The following is a 20,388-nucleotide window of genomic DNA, read 5'->3' on the forward strand; positions in this document are numbered from 1 at the left end:
ACAAAAGGGGTCTTAAAATATCTCTAGGGGCCTTTTGGGAAGTATTAGTGTGCCAGAACTACAACATACCTTTTGTTATAGGTGTTTTTTTGGTACTCGACAGGGTCGAGTTGGCTTCAGTACGCCTTGCAGGCTTCTGTGACAAGAGTTCGAGGCGGGACTCGGCTGCGAGTATCAGCCGGCAACACGGTTCGGCGAGCAAAGCTTGATGAACGGATGTAGGCTGGCTTACACAGCGACTCAAGGTCAGGAATCGTGAAGCACTGGTCGAGAGGTCTGATGTTTCTTTCAGCGACTGCGGCCTGGCAGTGGTCCGTGTTGCAGTCGGTTGCAAATCGAGGAAGTCCACTAGCTCGAATGTCCTTTAAGGCAGACGGGGGTAGATGCTTGTCAATGAACTTCTCCCAGCTTCTTCACTGGGCTTGTGGCGTCCTTTAAGGCGGATGGCCCAAACCTCAGGAGTGTGTTGCAGGCAGCTGCCCTGTCCTTGGTTATGGGTTCAGAGACCTTCTGGCATTCCCTATCCAGGAAGCTTGCTGCAGAGCCTTGCAGGGCACTCTGTGCGCTGGCTGGGTACCGGGTCTGTAGTGGCTGGAGGGTCCTCCAAGTTCTTTTCTCTCTCTGTTACGTGGGAGAAGTTAAAGGAAGGGATCTTGCTACCCTCTTTGGATGTCCTGGCCTTCCTTCACTGGTGGAAGCTGTAAGGCAGACTGTACCTTCAGCCAGGGTTGTGAGACAGGCCTGGTATCAAGAGAGACACAGACTTAAAGGTAACAGTTTCAAAAACCTTTACTTAATAAAGTTCCAGGGTTGGTGTAATACCCAGCTGGCCCTAACTCCAACAGGATCGTTCCCTCAACTGTTGTTTCTGAGGAACGTCGATGTCTGAAAGTCCAAAACCAAAATCTATCTGTGTCTAAACCTATGCTTGCCCTCACTCTTTAACAAAATGTGATAGGAAGTCTTCTTAAAGAAAAATAGTGGTTCAAGAAAAAGGAAATGTAAAACACAGCTGGTTTCAGGTAGTCTTATTAATGGGTGTAGTTCTGCCAATGCAACATAGTTAAACTCAAAAGGATTGCCCTTGGAACCTTCCTCGTAGTGTTCTTGCAGCAACTCAGTAAAGTTCACAATGAATGTCTCTTGGTCTCTTGCGGTTCCCTTCCCCAAGCTCGGACTCCTCTGGTTCCAAAAAAGAAATACACAGTTCTTGTCAGGCCTCTCAGGGTTCCCTTCCCAAAGTCTTGGCCTCTTTTTACACAGTTCAATAATGTCTCTTGTATAGTTCTTGTTAGGCCTCTCAGGGTTCCCTTCCCCAAGTCTAGGCCTCTCCTGACTACATTCAGCGCTGTACCTTGGCCCTCAATAAAAGCAAAACAGAACCCATGATAGTTGGAAATTCTGCTGCACTAAAAATACTAGACAACAACTTTGGTCTATTTAGATTAGGAACAGACCTCACCGTCCCTGTTTTAAAACTTAACATTCTGGGTGTAACGTTAGATCAAACTCTATCCATGGAATCCCACGTATGCAGCATTGTGGTGGCCTCAACATAATACATCAAATTACTTCGCCACCTTAAACCGCTAATCACCCAGAGGAGTGCAGTGATCATCGCTAGAGCCATTATTGGCGCAAAGATGGACTACTGCGGGAGCCTATTCGCCGGTATAAGTAAACACGATCTGCATAGGCTTCAGACTATGCAAAATAGGGCTGTTAGAGTAGTACTGGCTCTCTCTAGAAGAGACCACATAACAGGTGCCAGGCAATCTCTTCACTGGCTGACAATTGAATCACGAGTATCGCTTGGACTCCTTACTATTGCCTTCAAGTGCAGGTTAGGTACAATGCCTTCCTACTTACAGGGTATCATTCTTGATAAACCGATGGGTAGAGGTCTGAGATCTAATGGACAGAACCTGCTCATACAGCCAAAACACAGAACTGCTAAAGCTGAGAGGGTAGCTTTTTTCTCATCAGCACCAAAGCTTTGGAACAATCTTCCTAAAGACCTAAGATTACAGTGTTCCCTTCCTGCTTTTAAAAGAGGGCTAAAAACCTACCTGTTTGGATAACACTGCATCATCTGTTCTAACTTACCGGCACTTCCAAGTTATAACCGCTAACTGTTGTGTTTGTCCTTTTGTCAGCGCCTTTATGCCTGAGGGGCCATAGTGCGCTTTACAAATAATGTAATGTAAGCATGGCACTCGGGTGAGATTCACCATTGCCTGAAGCCAATAGAGTCAAAGAAGTCTCTTTGTGAATTATAGGTGTAACAGGGAATGCAACAGATTTTCCGACATCCATATGTGAAGAAAGGTGGTTTGGACAGGGAGTTCCATGCTGGAATGGCAGTTCTCGTCCCCAAGAGGGGAGTCACTCCCAGTGAGGTCCCACTTGCCCAGACCCCTACGGAGAGTCTTGCGTAGCGGGGGTTCACCTTCCTAGCCTCAGAGGGGGTGGCTACTCTTTGGTGAGAAGGGATGAATTATCCAGATTCATCAAACTAGCTTCGTGGGGTACTTTGAGAATCCACACTCACCTTTTAGCTTTAACTTTCCTGCTCCTCCTTTCATTATGAAGATCTCACTGCAAGGTTGCAGTATCATTCTTAAACCTAAGTTATGGGGATGCCAAAACATGTAGAAAGTGGTGGTCTGTGGTTGCAGGGTTGAGGGTTGTTTCATTTTGGCATGTGAAAGTCTGCACTGTGTGAGAGGAGTGTGCGGCTTGTGAGTGACACTGGGGTGGACCGCTGGCAGAAACCAGCAGGGATTCTGGGCCTGGCCTAGGATGTCTTAAACGCTGTTTGCTTGCTCAATGCATTGTCCTGGTGGCAAACGTCCTAGCTGGCCACAGGGCGAAGGATCCGAGACAGTTAGTGAGGTTTGAGGTGGCTCTCAGCCTGCCAAACCTACTAAGGAAAGTAGAACGGGTGCCTGGGGTCCTCCTGTTTCAAGCAGACCTTTCTCTGAACCAGGGGTTCTTGTCTGTTCTAACTGTTGGCACGCAGATTATGGCTGGTAATGAGCGGATTCGCCGCACTGCCCTGTTCCCTCATCTGCCAATTCCCAGATCCTTTTTTTACAAATGGGATACAATGGATGGCAGAGAGAGAGAGAGAGAGAAAGTGTGATGGATTGACATGGGCAATCTGGCAAAGTGGGATGGGACCAGTCTGCAAGAGGCCAATGGTACAAGTGCAGGGAGGATGCCAGGTTGTTTTGCCTTGCAAGGCTTGCACCCCTCCAGGGTCTCCTACCACCTTACACTACGCACACAAATCTCCCACCAACATCTCAGACCTAGCCATTACACCTCTCTGCCTTACCTTTTGTTTTCCTCTGGCTCTACCAGAAATGTTGTATGGCCTAGTACGAAAGTCACCTGTCTGTTTCCATTTCCTTCCCACTCTCCCCCTCCCTTCCTCATCTATGTCTTAGCTCTTGCACCATCTGAAATGTCGTCAGGCCGAGTACGATAGTTAATTTCATATCCTTACTGTTCATGGCCTGTAAGAATGTCATTGTATTTTCCCTTTTTTCCTCCCTTGCCTTGAAGCGCTTTGAAACACATTGTGTATAGGCGCTATATAAATAAACTATCATATCATATCATTAGCACAGCAACATTAATCGAGTTATAACTAAGCTCTCCTTGTTGGCCCTATCACTCCCTATATTTTATGTTATGTTATGTTATTTTGCATTTGTATAGCGGCTTATGTATCATTGGTATGATCTCAAAGTGCTGGTCGGTTGAACGCCCTCAGGAACCGAAGTTTGAGTCAGTTGAGAGCGAGAGAGTCGTAAAGTGCGTGGGTGCACCAGGTATGTGTGCAGCCGGTGTGGTTGTTGCATGATAGCTGCTTCTTAGCGGTAGGTGTGGTGCTGAGGAGATCAGTTGAATGCGTTCAGTCTGGAGGGTGGACATCCAGACTGAGTTCTGGCTGCGTCAGGCCTGAGGAGATGCCTAAGCTAGCCGGTATGTGCTAGCTAGCTGTGTTTTATTAGGATGATGTGTAGTTTGATGAGTCATGTAGGTATGAGAGCAGCTTTACCGAATGTGTCATAGTACTGCTGTGTTCTAGTTGAATGGTGGGGTATAGGAGAGAGTATGCCTAGTAGTGTGATATTGTGGTGTTGGGAATACCATCTTAATTGAACTCTAATACAGTGACGCTATAAGGGCATACTTCTAAGGTCAAGTTTAACACAGTGACGTTATAAGGGCATACTCAATGATGTTGGGAATACCGTCTAGATTCAACATTAGCACAGTGATGCTATTAGGGCATGCTTTCTAAGTTCAACTTTAACCCAGTGATGCTGATGGGGCACACTTTGTAGATTCAACATTAACACAGTGACGTTACTAGGCACGCTTTCTAAGTTCATATTTAACATTGTGACGCTATTAGGCCCACATCAGCGGCTAACCAGACCCAAAGAGCAGGTCTTGGACTCTGCCCTTTGGATAACATATTCCAAAGTGTCTGTCAAACTCATTGAAAACAGATTTGCACTCTGCACCCAGGTACTTCTGACCTGCACTCATCAACACCACTGGTTTTGCATCTGCCTCTTCCGCTATCGCGCTAAAAACCCTCCCCCTTCTTACTGAACCATGCACAGCGTGGCCCTCCAAAATGGCATTATGCAAGACCACTTATAAACACGCATCTTAAAAGCATTTCTAATTCATTTTTTAATGCATATATATAATTTTTAACTATGCCAAATTATGCATTACGATTTTACAAAGTGACCTTGTGTTCTTTTTGGAATGTACAGTACTTCAGTCACTTGTTATAACACTGAGCAGATCACCCAGCCATGCACTTTGTTTTTAATGTGCATAATGTTAACACCTGGAATAGAACACTTTCACTTTTTACATGTCTACTTTTGGAGCCCCCCAGAACGCACATGAAAACATAACGCGTCAATAACTTCATGATTCTTGATGAAAGTAATGCCACTGCTTACGTTTCATGAGCAGACCTGGCTTGCCTCAAACTCTCTGCATGCTAGAGACTCGCGCTCACCCTGGCTGCTGCCTTGTACCCGGAGTATCGTTTAGCTCCTGCTGATCAGCTCCTTGTAACCAGGGTGACCAGTTTTATAAAGCAAAGAACCCGGGACAGGGAACGAACATAAAAGTAGGACTAGCTCTTGAAAGTGGCTATCAAGGCACCACCAGTGGTCGAAGTGCACGAAAAGAAGTAGTGGAGCTACTTCAGTAGCGTTTGAAGGTGAAGGGGTTTTGAGTGTTACTGTTCAAAGAAACACATATTAAAATTCACAAACTAACACTATCTTAAGCTTTAAAATGCAGCAGGTGAGCGTGGAGGATCAGTGTGTGTAGGTCATTGTCTGCAACCTGTGGCTCTCCCGAGTTTATGAACCACTACTCCCCTGATCATCACCCTTTGCTGCATGCGAGCTGGGGCTCAAGGGGGTTGTAGTCTAAAACATTTGGCCAGACAAAGATTGCAGCAGGCCCTTGGTGTAGGGGGCGAAGTGGTTGTACTGGTCAGGGCTGGCTAAATGTGTGTCAATGCTGGTGTGGGCACATTTCAACATTTTTGGTTGGGGGGGGCTCCTCCTTGCTTATATACACTGCCGAGGCCCCCCGTGGTATGATTAGATCGTAATGGGAGACAGAGGAACGCTCCAGCAGGTTAATAACGAGAGATTATCCACGGACAGCCCTCATCAGTCATCATTGGTATGTTTGTTTCGAATATAAAATTCATTAAATTTATAAGGCACCGAATAACCATAACACATAAAATACTGGCATATATATACACACACACACACACACGCACGCACGCACGCGTGCTTTATTTTTATGGTGATCCTTAAACAAAATAGACTTCATGTTCCTAATATACAACTTGTTAGTTTAAAAAAAACTTCCAATGCAGGATAGTCACCCTGAGGGAGCTGAGGCAGTTCATGTGCCCTGCAAAGCTCTTTGGCACCTTGCTGGTAGAGAGCCATCATACAGACGAAACCGGAGAACAAAGCCCTAATGGCGCTACCTTGTAATGTGAGGGCTGCAAAGTGTGCATTGAGTAGAGTGGAGATTTAAAGAAGATGTTGCTGTGTATTTAGACTGCTAACATGGGGACTGCTGCTCTGGGGGTCCCAGCCATAGGTGTTTCTGGGGTGGAGGGGGCTGTGGGGGATATAGCCCCGTCTCTTTTGGTTGTAGCCCCGTATAGAAGATCACGGGCTACAACCAAAAGGCTAGCTATCCCCGAGTCCCGACATTAGCATGGCCCCGGATCTTTTCCAGGCCTACCAACACCCCTGGCATCTCGGGCCCATTTTATCCAAAAAGGTTGAAAGGCCCGGACGCAGTCCCTGCTATTTGTTTAGGCCATTAAGTCGGGCCAAGGTATAAAGTAAGTGTGGTCAGTTAGGCATTGGGAACACCCGTAAGGACAACCATGCTGTTATTGTTTCCAGAAAGAGAGGCATGGTTTTTGAGCACTGTGCGCTTTGTACGAGGCTGGCCAGTGGTGGAAATGGTAAAAAAGGTAGAGGGGATCCCATGGGCCGGTGTGGGGGCAGCGTTTGGAGGAGGGGGCATGGTTTAGAGGGGGCGGAGCTGCTAGTTCAACTCTGATCAAAGGAAATGTTCAAAATATTAGTTTAAAAATGGTGCAATTGTCCAGCATGGGGTCTGGCATGGATTCACATGCTCATGAATATTCCCCGTCATCAGGCTGGGAATCCTCGGTAAAGAAAAAAATCAGTTTCAGTTTCGTTTCTGAACGGTCTTTCTCCTAATAACCAATCACTGGTCTCTGGGTCATACTGCCCCCAGCCATTGACTGCCCTCTACCTAAGCATCTCCTCAGGCATCCATCTTCTGATTTTTACCTCACGTTCAAGTGTTGGAAGTCCTCATGCTTACATGAAGGACCGTCACAAGCGACTCGCTGACTGGCTGGAGTAGAAGAGCCTGGCGGCAGGTGAGCCCCAGCAGAGTACTTCTCCCAAGAGATCCTGGCGGTCTTCTAAGACCTTTGAGGGCGCTCCGGCGATGGGGGCCCAACATACGGTAAAGCACCGCGATTCCGCGGGCACCGGGAGCACCGTTGTTATGGGCTCCTCGGCTGCCAGGCCGGGCGCAGCATCGCCGACGCTGTCAACCATGAGCCAACGCTCCGGCTCGACGAAAAAGGAAGTCGGACAACCCGGGTAAGCTTCGGGAGAAGGCCCAGTCGTTTCCGATGGAGAAACCCAAGGGGGAGCGAGGCGGTGGCCCTCCCCCCAAGGTGAAGGCCTCAGACGCGCCTACGGCCATGAAGGCCCAGATTCACCAGGCTAAGGCTTCGATTGAGAGAGTTGCAGCGTCCCTGGTGAAGACCGCTAAGGCGGTCCCAGTGGAGACAGCCCCTAAGCCAAGAGTTTCCCTGCCCAGCCGGAGGGAATTGTTTTTCACGCCCATCGATAAGACCCCCGTGAAGCCCCTGGGCAAGAAGAAGGGGAGGGGGCACGATAGTTCTACCAGACCCAGATATCTCCTCCGAGGATGAGCTTTCGGGCCTCAAGGCAGTTCTTGACAAGAGGTTCGTCGAGGTCCGATCCTTCGGGAAGGACCCCGACGAGGCGGAGGTGGAGAGCGACGGGGGAAACGACGGGGGACGGCAGATCGACGAGGAGCCGGAGGACACTACGCCTCTGCCGACGCAACCGCCGCCACCACCACCGACTGACAGGTCGGAGGACATCTTACCAGCCTTGCACACACTGTGCACAGAAATAAGGACAAGGATGCCTTTGCCTGTGGCGGACGATCCAGCGGCACCTGGACCGTTGGGGAGCCCTCCATCCAAGCGGAGGCGGGTCCATCCACCCCTGCCATCCTTCAACTCCATCCCCTCCCCCGAGGGACGAGACGGAGACAGAGACGGCGACGATGGGGATGCACAACGGTGGCGGCAACGGAACTGATCTCCCGTCGCCCCCACCCCGGGCTTCTACTTCTGACGAAATTGGCTCCTTTCATGCCATGATCGCTAGGGCCTCAGAGCTTTTTCAGCTATGCCCCGAAGAGCAGAAGGAGGGATTTCTTTATCAGCGACAAGAGGCCAAGAGGAAGACCGTGCTCTCGGTCCCGCTGTTGGACATCTGGGACGAAGGGCTGGCCCTCCTGAAGAACCCATCCTCGGCCCCGGCGAAGAGGGAAAGGTACAAGAAGAAGTACCGGGTTCCAGACTCTGCACCTATGTGCCTCAGAGCTCAGCCGTCCCCGGACTCGGTGGTCTCCGTGGCGGCCAAGAAGAAATCTGCTGGGACGACGGCGTCAACTTCCACTTCCCTGCCGGACGGTGAGGGGATGAAGCTGGACACCATGGGACGTCGGGTCATCTCTTCGGCGGTGACGACCATTAAGGCGGCCAATGCTCTCGCAATCGTGGCCTGCTGCGATAGGGAGCTGTGGTTTAAAATCGCCCCCCTCCCGGACTTCCTTCCAGATGACAAGAGGGTGAAGGCCCTTGAAATCTTGCAAGAAGGCGAGGTGGCTTCGGACCACGCCATCACAGTGGCCCCAGACATCGCTGACAACGGCTTCCGCCAGATGGGCAACAGCGTTTGCCTTCGCTGGCGTGGTTGGCTCAGGGCCACCGACTTGTATCAAGACGTACAGGCGAGGGTACTGGACATGCCCTTCGACCGGAGCGACTTGTTCGGCAAGGCAGTGGATGAGTCACTGCAGGCCATCAAGGCAGACACTAAGACGGCCCATGCCTTGGGCATGCTCCATCAACGACGGCCGTCCTTTGGTACCCGGAGGCAAGTGGCAAGGTGCCTCCAAAGGATTCGGTGGTAGCTCTTCTTCATACCGTCAAGCGGCCTGTTCATCGTCCCAGGAAGCCTACAGAGGCCGCAGCAAGGCCGGAGGACATTTTCATCATTGCCAAGGGGCCCAAGGTGGTAATGCCTCGGCAAAGCAGGACTGAACCGGCCGTGATGTCATGCCCCCACCCGAGCACCCCGGTGGGAGGCCGGCTTGTGGATTTTGTCGGTGTGTAGCAAATCCATCTCCACTGACGGTTGGGTGCTGAATGCTCTGGCCCACAGACCCACTCTGGAGTTCCAAGGGAAGTGTCCCTGTTTTCCACCTGTGGCCAGGAAAGAAAACCACATTACTCTGGAGGTACGAGCAATGCTGAAAAAGGGCGCGATAGATCTCGTCCCGAAGAGGCTCCGGGGCTCCGGAGTATACTCGCGGTACTTCCTCGTCCGAAAGAAGACCAGCGGCTGGCGGCCCATCCTAGATCTCCACCGCTCAATAAATATATAAAATCCCAGAAATTCCGGATGGTCACCAAGTGCCTGGCACCGGTGCGGGTGCGGCTGCGCCTGCAGGGGATCCACGTCTATCCCTACCTGGACGATTGGCTCATCCGAGTGAAGTTGAGGGAACTCATCGTCGAACACACAGCGAGGACCGTCCGCCTGCTCACAGAACTGGGGTTCTCGATAAACTATACCAAGTCCTGCTTTGTGCCATCGCAGGATGCTCTGTTCCTGGGAGACAGGCTCAACACGGTGGTGTGTCAGAAGAGAGGAATAAAGGCATCTGGGCAAGGTACAACGGCTGTTGACCATGAAAGTTGCCAGGGTGAGGTCCATCAAGTCCCTGCTCAGCATGATGTCGTCCTGCATCTACCTCGTTCGGCTGTGCAGGTTTCGGATGCGGCCACTGCAGGAGTTCCTCGACGCCCGTTGGATACAAGTGAGAGACTTTCCGTCGAGAGATCCGGTGCTGGTACACCCGCGCGCACCTCGCGGTGGGCATGGACTTCCAGACCCCAGCACATCAGGAAACGGTGATGACGGACACCTCCCTGGAGGGATGTGGCATGCACACCGGAGATCTCCACGCAAGAGGCCTTTGGCTCCCAGAGGAGAGGTCGCTGCACATCAATGTCCTGGAGCTCCGGGCCGTGTTTTGGGCCCTCAGGTCCTTCCTTCCATCTCTCAAAGGCAAGGTGGTACGGGTCTTCACCGACAACACCACCACGATGTTCTACATTCGGAAGCAGGGGGGCACCAAATACCCAGCTCTCTCAAAGGAAGCGCAGGATCTATGGCACTGGGATGTCGCCCTGGTACCCTTTCATCTGGCAGGAGTGAAGAACACCATTGCCGACTCACTCAGCAGGGACCTGCGCTTTTGCCATGAGTGGGAGCTTCTACAAGATCAAGTAGATCTCCTATTCTGACAATGGGGTAATCCCCAAATCGATCTGTTTGCGACGGCGACGAACACCAAGTGTCGGAGGTTCGCCAGCAGGTTCCCCCAGCCGGGGAGCATGGGGATGCATTCTTCTTCCCCTGGGACGGCCTGTTCCTCTATGCGTTCCCACTGTTGCCGTTGCTTCTGCGACTCATCAGTCAACTCAGACGGTCCCCGGGCGGGATGATCCTCGTCCCACCGGCGTGGTCGAGGCAGCTATGGTATCCGGACCTTCTGGTCATGTCAATGTCCCGTCCACTCAAGCTTCCAACGGACACAGACCTTCTTGCCAAGGAAGGAGGCACGATGCGGCACCACAACCCAGGGTCACTGAACCTGCAGGCCTGGCTCCTGCAGCACTAGAGTTCGGAGGCTACGATATCCCGACAGACTGCAAAGAGATAGTCCGTCAACAAGTTTATTCGGATTGAAGAAGAATCCATCAAACACAAAGCAAAAACATCACACAAAGAACATTTACAATCAATAAACCATATACTCAAATAGTACAACAAAGAGACTCTTAGGGAACGGGAAAGGTGAAACAAAGGCCCCCATCACCCTCTGGATAACTCCCCTTGCCTGGGCTTGATCCCCAAAAATCCTGTCCGGTCACGGCCCAGGGGAGTGAGGTTTGCCCCAGACAGGGGGTAAGACCTCCTGACTGGCCTCATGGGCGATATCAAGCCTAAATAAGAGTGTGGGCTGATTAGAATTCCGCTCCCTGGTGTCCCTCTCGACCCCCCCCATTGACCCAGGACCCTGCTCGCCAGTCTCCAGTCCCAAAAGGCCAATTCCACTATGTCCTTCGGGCTCTTGCCCACACTGGCCAATCTCCGACAGCCTACCAAGGATTCCCTGGACACGAAGGAACATCCTCTCACGGAGCGTAACCAATGTACACTTTTGTTCACAAGAGATTCCTTGGACTCCAACGTGTTCTTTTCCATTTTTGGTACGCCGTGAAGATACACTGTAGCTCGACCATTCTGGTCATGAACAGGAAGCTGAAATGGGCCGACTCTGTGTCGTGGACCAAAAACAATCTTACCCTCCTGATTAGGGCTTTTTAGGGCTACTTGGCTTGGGGCGAATTCCACCAACCCACCAAGCTCATCGTGCTTGGTGCCGCCTGCCCTGGAATATTTTCCAATGACTGCATGTGCATACTCAGACACCAGGCTGGGGCAAGAAGGTGTAGGAGCTATAGTCTCGGGACACAGGGGGGCTTGGACCTTGGGATGTACCGGAGGGGAGTCAGAGAAACCCTTACAGACAATCGGAATGGTAATGGGCTCCCCCTCCCTTTGCTCCCTCCCCTTGGTGGCTATTAGCGATTTAAGCAGATTTCTAATGGCAGCCAACTCTGCCAATACTTGGTTACATTTACACCCCCCCAGTGACAAAACCTCCTCAGTTGGGGGGTTAATAACCGGCCCTACAGCCGGGGAGGTTTCACATTTCGGTTGCAAGGACACCCTAAGTGGAGATAGGTAGAGAGAGGGGCTAGCCAACGGGCACAATATGGGCATAGATACACTCCCGAAACTTCTGTTAACCAGGGAGAGATTGCGTACAGGGTCGCCGTTAATAAATGAACTTCCCCCCGCAATTGGGCTAGCCAGAGCGGAGCTAGAAAATGACTTTCCCGGGCTGGCACAAATGATAGAGCATGGTGACAAAGTGGAGGCCACGATGTTACAAGCAGGAATGGGATTTACTGAGGGATGGCAGCTGGCTGGTACTCCGATTCCTACAATGTCTCCCTCCTTGCACTCCGGCATCTCTGATCCGGGGCCATGATTACCAGAGACAGATGACACCTTGGGGGGACTGAGGCTCAAGGGGGGGGACAGGGGGAGAGAGCACATCTGCAGTAGATGGACGGGACATCAGGCCTGGATGATTTCCTCCGTTGGGGCCTATGATAACCTGACCCTCCTGAGGCTTAGAGGTACAGTCTCCTCCTACGCAGGGATCCAACGTACTGCCATAGTTAGTAGATATTGGACCTTCCCTGGTCCCTTGTCCAGCGGCTATACTGTCCCCCTGTGACAGTCGACAGCCCCCATCTTCCAGCACTAGTGGGGGTTCAGGGGAGCAAGGGAAGGGCTCAACCCCATGAATTAGGACAGAGTTTTGCACATCCGGGATTAGAGCTTTAGCTTGCACTCCCTTTTGACTCTGGGAGCCAAACCTCTTCACAGCCAGAACCTTTCTCTTGGGTTTGGGGCCACTCGCTTGGCGGGCGAGAAGAACCTCTGAACAAAATGAAGGGAGGGGGAAGGGTGAGAGAACTGGAGATGGAGGGAGGGATTTCCTTGGTGGGCCCTGAACTTTCATATTTCTTAGGGACTTAAAGAGTGACATTGCAAGTTCAGTAGGTCCACCTCAGCAATTCTGCCCTCTACCCTCTTGTCCAAGACACACAGGCAGACAGGTAAAACAGCTCCTCGTACAGTCTCTCGCCTGCACTTACTTCACCCTCTTCTCCCAGGTGGATCCAGGCCGAGCCTCCCTTTTCGCCGCCAAAACACTGTGACCTTTTACCGCCTCAGGGACAAAATCCAAAGGGTGCGCCTCCCCTGGTCCGCAAACACCCTCCGCGGGACGCCAACACCCGCGCCCTTGTCCCCCGCGGGCTTCACCCTGGCGGGCCGAGAGGCGTCGGGAAAGTAGTGGAGGGGGCGTGGCTTGTAAGTATGGAGGCCCTCCTGGGCCAAAACACCCTCCGCGGGACGCCAACACCCGCGCCCTTGTCCCCCGCGGGCTTCACCCTGGCGGGCCGAGAGGCGTCGGGAAAGTAGTGGAGGGGGCGTGGCTTGTAAGTATGGAGGCCCTCCTGGGCCAAAACACCCTCCGCGGGACGCCAACACCCGCGCCCTTGTCCCCCGCGGGCTTCACCCTGGCGGGCCGAGAGGCGTCGGGAAAGTAGTGGAGGGGGCGTGGCTTGTAAGTATGGAGGCCCTCCTGGGCCAAAACACCCTCCGCGGGACGCCAACACCCGCGCCCTTGTCCCCCGCGGGCAAAGAGATACTTGCCAAGGCCAGGGCTTCCTCGACTCTTAAGTGCTATGGACATAAATGGAAGAAGTTCACTGTCTGGTGCCGTGCACAGAAGATCAACCCTCTACGGATTACTGCCCCTCAAGTGCTATTGTACTTGCTGTCGTTGGCCAAGGCGGCGCTGGCACATACCTCCATCAAAATTCATCTGGTGGCTATCTCCCGCTATACCAGAAATCCGGGGCAGTCGTAGCTGTGGTCTCACCGCCTGGTGAAGGAGTTCATGATAAGACTTTTACGTTCGTTCCCGCCGGTGAAGGCTCTGGCCCTGGCGTGGGAGCTCAATGTGGTGCTGACTAGGCTCATCGGTCCGCCATTCGAGCCTTTGCATTCGGCGCCTCTGAAATTCCTATCGTGGAAGACGGCGTTTCTTGTGGCCATCACCTCCGCACGACAAGTGGGAGAGATCCAGGCCCTTGATGTTACCTGTTTTCTTCCCGTCGCCTTTGTCGCCGGCTGAGAGGACTTTGCACTCACTCGATGTGGCTAGAGCGCTGAAGTTCTACGTGGACCGCACAGTTTTCGGAAGACATCACAGCTGTTTGTGAACTTTGGCCCTGTGAACCAAGGGAAGGCCCTCTCCAAGGCTTCCATTTCCAGGTGGCTCTCCGGCTGCATCACTCACTGTCATCGGTTGGCAAACCAACCGTTGCCTGGCTGTCCGAGAGCCCATTCGACCAGAGCGATTGCTGCAACTACGGCGTTCCTGTCTGGTGTGCCCCTGCCGGACATCTGCAGGGCTGCTACGTGGAGGTCGACGCACAACTTCACCAGATTCTACTGAGGCGACCGGGATTGCAGGGAGGAGTCCAGGGTCGGCCAAGCAGTGCTACGCAACCTGTTTGCTTGAAGGTGAGCCTGGTGAGGAGGTAAGACCTGCTTAATATTGAGTTGTTGAAATGCTTAATGTTGAGCCTTGCCACCTCCCGTGGTTTTGCATGTGTGTACTGCTAAGTATTCTTGTATTCATGAGCATGTGAATCAATGCCAGACCCCATGCTTGGGATGGAATAAGTTACTTACCTGTAACTGTTGTTTTCCAGTATGGCTCTGGCATGGATTCACATGCGAACCCTCCCACCTACCCCTCTGCGGCTCTTCTCTTGAAGATGGCTGCCTGAGGAGGGGCTTAGGTAGAGGGCAGTCATTGGCTGGGGGCAGTATGACCCAGAGACCAGTGACCAGTGATTGGTTATTAGGAGAAAGACAGTTCAGAAACGAAACGAAACTGAAACTGAAATTGATTTTTTTCTTGACCGAGGATTCCCAGCCTGACAAACGGGGAATATTCATGAGCATGTGAATCCATGCCAGACCCATGCTGGAGAACAACAGTTACAGGTAAGTAACTTGTTCCTTTCTTTCATTACTTGAAAAGTACACAAACCATAGTAAGCGTAACTTACTATGGTTTGTGTACTTAGGGTCCTAAGAATTCTGAGGGCCCTGTCCATCATAACGCTGAGCAGAAATATAGAGTTAAGAGCTAAGCACATTGCCGGCAAGGATAATAACATTGCAGATGCATAATCTCGCTTTCACTGGGAAACATTTCGGCAAATGAGGCCAGAAGCGGGCAGCAGGAGGACAGAAATACCCAAGGAATGCTGGCAGATACTAACAGAGAAATTAAGAGATCACCTCTGTCAACGCCGGACGGCCGGGGCCATGGTGAGATAACAGAAACGAGCACCTCGGGAATGGGTGCTAGCAAGGGCAAGCTTGCGAACGGTGGCACAGACCCTGCAACGGCATAGTTACTGAGGCTTGCCAAAAAAGCTTTGGCAGCAAACACAGCGAAACAATATAGCAAGTATCTGGAAACGGTACTACAGTAACTGGAGCATGTAGACTTAGTAACAAAAGAAATGTTTGTTTTTTTAGAATGGGCATACAATCAAAAAAAAAAGGAGTGGGCAAATATGAACTTATCAGCAGTAGCATATTTTGCAAAAATACAAGGGGGGTCGGACCCCACGCATAGCCCATTGATAGCTTACGCATTGAAAGGATGGGTGAAGTTAGAAGGCCCACACAAGGACAAGAGGTGCCCTTTAAACTTTGAAAAAGTCACGATAATACTAAAGCTGCTGCAGACCGTGTGCTTGCACAAAAACGAGACACATCTGTTTTGAGCAGCATTTGCTATTGCATATTTTGGGGTGTTTAGAGTAAGTGAGCTCATCGCATCAAGCACTAAAGCAAGCGACGGGTTGGGCATGTTGGAGGTCCAGGTAAAAAAGGAGTAAATTGCAATAGACATTCAAATGTCTAAAACTAGGAACAGAAGGGCAATAATGATCCATTGCATCGAAGACATAACCAACTGCCCAGTATATATCACATACCAGTACCTCAGCTGCCGCCCGTGCATTGGGGGTCGTTTTCTGGTACATGAAGTTGGCAGAGCACTCAGTCAGTTTCATTTTCAGGCAGTCTTCCAGACAACCATCGAAAAAGCAGGCTGGGACAGCAGGGAGTATGGGACCCACTTGAGTATGGGACCCACTTGTTTAGAATAGGCGCAGCAACATCAGCATGGCAAGGGGGTTTTGGGGCGGAAAAACTGAAACAAATCAGGGGCAGGAAGTCTGATTGCTATAAAAGATATATTAGGCCAGAACTAATATAACCACGAATTTTCCTCGACAGAACAAGAAGCCCCACTCAAATCGGCATGGATCATAGGTCATTCATTTATTTTCAGGACAGGAAGATGGTCCGAAGAAACAAAAGATGAATCGACATTTAGAAATACTATTACTTCATGGTGGGGGTACAGGGGCACGAAATGGGCTGAGATACACGACAGGCTGGCAGAACTAGTAGTCTTCAGAGACCCACTGAATGTTTTATTATACATCTGGGAGGCAACGACTTGCTAGAGCAAGGCAGAAAACAGTTGCTGACAGACATATGCACACCCCTGGCAGGAATAGCGCATAACTGGAAGGAGCGATTTCGCTAACAGACCCGGAGCTGCTCCACAACGACGAGGTCCACCTGCCAGTTACCGGAATTGACAAATTCCATGTGGAGATTGGTAATAATTTAGCAACAAGGAGATGCGGGTAGTACCTTCACTTTTGGGGGGAACCTCCATGGCCGAGTACCCATCCAGGTGTGGCGGCACAGTCCAGGCAGATGCCCTCTGGTCCCGGTGCCCAAAAGATAACTGTGTTTTATCATTGTGTGATTTGGATAAATAAATGTTCCAAAATGTGTTGTATGATCTAATTTGTGCAATAAAAACCACAGCCTTTTATTGCCAACCACAAGACAATACCTCAGGTCGCCATTGTACAACACTAACAAGGGTGATAGGTCAGCCGGCTCTGGCTCCACGGATTTTGGCCAGTACTCCGGAATAGGGCACCAATGGAGCTATAATCGGGGGTGGGGAGGAGCAGAAAAATGGAACCTACCCAGAAAACATAGCTGCCTTAGGCAGCCGAGCAGCAAAAAGAAAGAAGACAGTTTGGGGCCGTTTTCACAGCCAAGCCGCTCACCTAACACTTGGCACACACTAGGGTGCCCGCCAAGTCAGGAACAAGCCAAAGGACAGGAAGAGTAGGGACAAAAGCACAAAAGAGGCCACACCGAGGTGTGAACGGCCGGCCAGTGGGGCATTAAGGCCATGGAAACATGCATAGCCTCTGGGCCAAGGAAGGGGAATATAAGGAGGGAGCTGGGAGTAAGAAGACAGTTCCTCTTGGTCCTCTGAACGGAGCACCAACAGTCATTCTGCGTACACAGGAGACTTTCTTTTCCCAATCCCACCCACCCAGAAAAAGAAAAGGGAGACGGAAGGAGATAACAGGGCAACGAACGGGGTCCACGAAGTTGTGGGATGAAGTTGGCGGCATGGGCCACGCAGATGCCTTCTGCGCCCAAAAGATACGTTTTTTATCATTGTGTGTTTTGGATAAATACATTTACCAAAATGTGTTGTATGATATAATTTGTGCAATAAAAACCGAGGCCTATTATTGCCAACCACAAGACCATGTCTCAGGGTCATCATTGTACTGCACTAACCAGGGTAATGGGTCAGCCGGCTCTGGCTCCGCCGATTATTACACCAGAAGCCATTTACACCAACAACGAAGCCACAAACTCGCAGCAGAGAGCTTGGATAAGCACTGCCAGGCAAACGGTTGATGTTACTGCTTGATAGAGCGAGCTCAAAGAGATCTGGAAGGATGTATTTTAGGCAGGGGGGGTGGGGTAGGTAGTCGGTGAATGGCCATTGGGGTTAGCATGGGCAGCCAATGGGTGGGTAAATGACTAAACACCCACACGCTGTGTGCCTCCTCATGTCATCTCCCTCCTAACTGTACTCCAATGCAATCGTTTCAGCTTCTAGGTGGCGTGCCACGAAAAGTCCAACCTAAAAAAAGTAATACTTTAATTACATTATTTGAAACCTAGATTTTGTATTACAGAAATATGGGTGGCTTTTAAAACGTGTAAAGTATTTCCTTTGTTGTGTGCGTGATATCGACCGTCCCTTTGCAATGTGTGTGTTTGTGTGTTGTCTGGGTCGTCGGCTAACGATGTGCTCTCTCGGTTGGCAAAGGCTACCCGGGCTCTCCCCTGCCGTCCTGTAGGGCGTGATGTCAGGCAGCCCCGCAAGGCCATTGTGATCTCTCGGTGAAACCGGAGAGTGATGCAAACACTTGAGACTCGCAAGGTGTGTGACTGCGCCCTGACTCACCAGGGCCCGTCTGCATCCCGGACACTGGTGTCACTGCCCCCGCGCTGCAACTGCTCTGTGGTTTACAGGTTTAACTCATTTAGTCCTGTGGCTGTTTGCCAGGGGTGAGTCAGGTCGACAACAGCTGTGTGCCGTCACGTTTATCTATACCTGTGGCAGACATGTGTTCATGGGTGCATTTGTTTTAGGGTGACCGGTGAGTCCGGCAGTAGGAGGGTGGGGCGCAACGCGTTTCCTTCCAGATACGCTCTTTGCTTTTACGAACCTTAGCTACCTGGTGCGTAAAATAAATGCAGGCCATTTAGGTAAATGAAGACCGGATGTTTGGAGTTTGTCACGTGAAAACTAGTAGGCGGGGAGCCAAACTATCCATGGGTCGAGCGGGGTCATGAGGCTTGGCTTGGCTTGGCTCTAAGAGTAGGGTGACCAGATTCAAAAAGTAAAAAAGCGGGACAGGGGAACTAACCTAAAAGTAGGACTGAATCTTGAAAGTGGCTGTCAGTAGCGTTTGGAGGAGAAGGGGGTTTGAGTGTTACTGTTCAAAGAAACACATATTATAATTAATTTATCATAAACTGACACTATCTTAAATTGGAAAATGCAGCATTTCTTCTGTGCGAGATTATGCATTCCTGCCTGCCGCAACTAGGACCACTGCAGTTTCCAATGGGAAAATAATTTTGATAAAGAGGGACAGAGCAACAAATACTGGGACAGTCCCAGCCAAACCGGAACATCTGGTCACCATATCTAAGAGCCAAACGTGAGGCGAGCTGGCAAAATATGCATACCTTTGCCATTTGACTCCCGAACCTCAAGCAAAACCCATACCGGTCATCCTGCCCCCTCAAACCCTACAACAAAAACCAAATCCCCTAGCATAATACCCCTGGCTCCCACAACACAAACCCATACCCGGCAGCCCAATTTTGGAAGGTAAGGCACAGAACATAAATGATTTGTCCAGGATCACACAGTTTAGGTAAACTCGCTTTTCAGCCCAGTCTGCACTTTAGATACTTGACCACATAGCTTCTCCGGGTTCGAAAATGCAAGCTCCTGGGTATTGGGAAACTCCTGGTAGGCAGGAGATACCTCTGTGGTGCCAGGTGCTAGTAGACAGCGCACTGCACATTTAACCTTCACACGAGAGGCAAAGGTACACGTTTTGTCCATTATGGATCTTTTTTGCTAAAAAATGTGTTCTAGATGTTTCCTAACGCTTCTTTATAAACATTACTAAATAAACAAAGTTGTTGTCGCATAGGTAAGTTTATATGTCACCAGTTGGCCCGGGGAGCTTAAAGGAGCTCCTGGTAGCTGTTGGTGTCAAGGTAACCAGGTTCTGCTAGGGTAGAAACAGGAGCTGAATAGCTCCCAGCAATTGCCAACCCTGTCTTCTTGTCTCTAGCTGATATAAATGTGTTAATGTGCAGTTTTAAGGTGCTAAAGTAATGTTCTGTTTTATTAAGATGACTTAAAAGCACAACAAATGCAATATTAATCAACCTTGAAAATATAGGAAACCTTATCTCAAGCAACCAGTGCAATTCATGTATAAAGCTTAAAAGACAATTGTTAGTTTTGGCTATTAGATGGATAAGCCGAAACTATTGCATTATAGTACAGATGGGGGAGAAAAGGCATATGAGGAGGGACACACAGCTCCCAGGTGGTGTTTGGTTATTTCCCACCCATTGACTTCGCACTGCCATGCTAATTCCTATGGCCATTTCCATCCAGTTCCTGCCCATCCCCGCCCAAAACACCTACTCTTGGGAACTCTTTGAGCTCCTTTTACTCAAGCCTCACAATGAAACGTTGCACCCGAAGTGCCTGCCAGTGTTTTTTCAAAGCTTTCTTCTGAGACTTAATTGGAGCTGTAAACCGGCTGCTTGCATAATAAAACTGTCTTAACCAGGTCTGCCTTGCGCCACTGGATTTATAAGCACCTGGCTTGTCCTTCACTGAAGTCCTCTTAAAAAAAAACAAGCATTGGGAAAGCCAATAGTTTTGGCTTGTGTAGAAGTATTAGGCATTTGCCGGGCATGCTACTATATGCCCAGGTGCTCACGTCATTTTGCACCTGCTACCAACAATGGCCCGCTAATACGACTACGCCATCCCCTTGCAAGCGCCTTTCCCATGCCTACATAATCCCAACAGGTTGCCATTGCCAGTGCTTGTTTTTTTTCTCCTTTAGCTCTGACAATGCGTGCAGTCTCAATCGGGAATTACAGTAGGCGACTGAAAAGTGTGGACCTCACTACAGGGTGGAAAGTGTGATTCCTGTCCCCCCCCCTCCCCAAGAGAAGGGGCAGTTTCCTCCTC

At 50.5% G+C, this 20,388-nt stretch overlaps 1 protein-coding gene across 2 annotated transcripts in view; it reads left to right on the forward strand.

Moving 5' to 3' along the window:
- Positions 1–20,388, forward strand: part of MAP2K3 (mitogen-activated protein kinase kinase 3) — a 371,386-nt gene that overhangs the window by 170,677 nt on the left and 180,321 nt on the right. The window lies entirely within an intron of this gene.

Source organism: Ambystoma mexicanum, chromosome 2p, assembly GCF_040938575.1.
Source record: "Ambystoma mexicanum isolate Mex_15411 chromosome 2p, UKY_AmexF1_1, whole genome shotgun sequence".
Classification (NCBI taxonomy): Eukaryota; Metazoa; Chordata; class Amphibia; order Caudata; family Ambystomatidae; genus Ambystoma; species Ambystoma mexicanum.